Here is a 2,177-nt window from a genome sequence, read left to right as displayed (position 1 = left end):
GGCTCTTTCAATTTATGGGGGAGGTTTCTATTTACGAACGTGAACTTTTCCTCTGTGTCCCCGATCCTAAACTTCTCCAGATCCCCCTCTGGCTCGGGTCTGGGCTTGTCGTCGACCCTAGCGTCCAGGTCGGCGAAGAACACTCCTGATGCTTCTTTGGAATTTTTCCTCAAGGAGAGACTGGCGTTGTCGTAAGCGACTGCCGTTTCTAACTCTCCTTTAATGGATCCCACAGATCCGTCGTCTGTGACAAACTTCATCACTAGCAGCTTTGTACTGATCACTGCCCCAACATCGTTGATGGTCTTCCTTCCTAGGATGATGTTGTAGGTCGTGGAGTCCCTCAGAACTACGAACTCAGCCAATACCGATCTCCTTGCCTGTCCTTGCCCACGGAGATTGGTAAGGGGATTATCCCGTATGGCTTGATGAAGTGATTACCTAACCCTATGACACTGTGATGGTGAGTCGTTAGGTCAGCATCCCGCAGGCCTAATGCGTCGAACATGTTGCGGAACACAATGTTGGAATATGCCCCCGTGTCTATAAGAATTCGTTTGACGAGACCGGTTCCGACCCTGGCCGTGATGACCATGGGGGGACTTTCCAGGACCTCGTCAAACCATTGGTCTTCTTGACTGAAAGATATGGGTGGGGCTCTTTTGGGGGTTTGCGAAGATGAGGAGGAGATCGCCAGTACTTTGGCATCTTTTTTGTGCGCCGATCTCGACCTTGGGGCCATGTTTCTCGCGGTTACTACATTCACTACGGTAAGGCCGTGGTCGTCGTCCCTTGGCTCCGGCTGTTGCTTCACCGTTCGGGTCTTGTCTTCTCCATCGTGGTCGCAATTTCGTCTTCTTGGCTCTCTGATGAGGTGGGAGAATTCGGCTAGTTTTCCGTCCCTGATTGCTTGTTCCAGTGCGTCTTTCAGGTCAAAGCAGTCCTGCGTTTTATGTCCATAGCCCTTATGGTAATCACAGTAGAGGCTCTTGTTCCCCCCAGTTCGGTCCTTCAGAGGTTGGGGCTTTGACAAGATTCCTTTTTTGACTATTTGTTGATAAACTTCTATGATGGGGGAGAGTGAGAGGAGTATAGTTGGTGAATTTTCCAACACGAGAAAACGTTCTGGATGCCTTGCTCGGCCCGCCGTCTCTGCCGTGATCCTTCTGTCTTTCTCCGTTGCCGTGCTGCCTGGGTTGAGTGTAGGAGGGTTGCCGCTTGTTCGCGGCCATAACTCGACTGACCTCCTCGTCATTAATGTATTCGCGAGCTACCGTCTGGATTTCTTGCATCGTCCAGACTGGCTTTGTGGTGAGGTGCTTTCTAAAGTCCTCGTTAAGGAGCCCGTTCGTTAGGCAGAGACTAGCCACTGAATCGGTTAACCCCTCGATCTCCAGGTATTCGTCGTTGAAGTCATCTAAGTACTTCCTAGTCGTCTCGTCGGTTTTCTGAGTGACGCCGAGCAGATTGATCGGGTGTTTTACCTTCGCGATCTTGGTGGTGAATTGTGCTAAGAAGGCGCGACTGACATCTGAGAAGCTGGTCACGGAGCCCTGGGGGAAGCTATTGAACCACCGTACCGCAGGGCCTGCTAGGGTGATCGGGAAGGCGCGGCACCTTACTTCGTCTCCCACTCCCTCCAGGTTCATTCTGGCCTCGAAGGCCGTGAGGTGCTCTTGTGGGTCTTGAGTTCCGTCATACCTCATGTCCATTGGTTTGTCAAAGTGCTTTGACAACCGGACTTCGAGGATGGAACGATGGAATGGGGTGGCGCCCATGATTACGGGTCGCCGTATTCCCCTAGGTCTCTCTTCTCTTTCTTCTCTGCTTCCACGATCTCGTCTCATGGTGCCCGCCCGCTTACCTTGGGCGTTTATGATTGTGTCATTTCGCCTCCTAGGGCGTTCCCGCTCCTCCCGGCTACTTTCTGATTCCGATCTCGAGACGGGAGTACGTCGGGAGTGATTACTTCGGTGGGAGGTTCTTCCCTGACTCTCGGGAGATTGAGAGTAGTCGGGGTCAGAAGTCTGTTGATGATGCTCCTGGTCTGCTAGTTGGCGCTCCAGGTTCTGCACCCTATGGCACAGTTCCTGCATTATCCTGGCGCTGTCGCTACCCGTTCCCCCGAAGGGGTGTCTTTCACGGGCTCTTGACTGCGACTCGGTTCGTCGTGGAGG

The sequence above is a fragment of the Arachis hypogaea genome, chromosome 4, assembly GCF_003086295.3.
Source record: "Arachis hypogaea cultivar Tifrunner chromosome 4, arahy.Tifrunner.gnm2.J5K5, whole genome shotgun sequence".
NCBI lineage: Eukaryota > Viridiplantae > Streptophyta > Magnoliopsida > Fabales > Fabaceae > Arachis > Arachis hypogaea.
Note: the sequence above shows the minus strand (reverse complement) of the source record.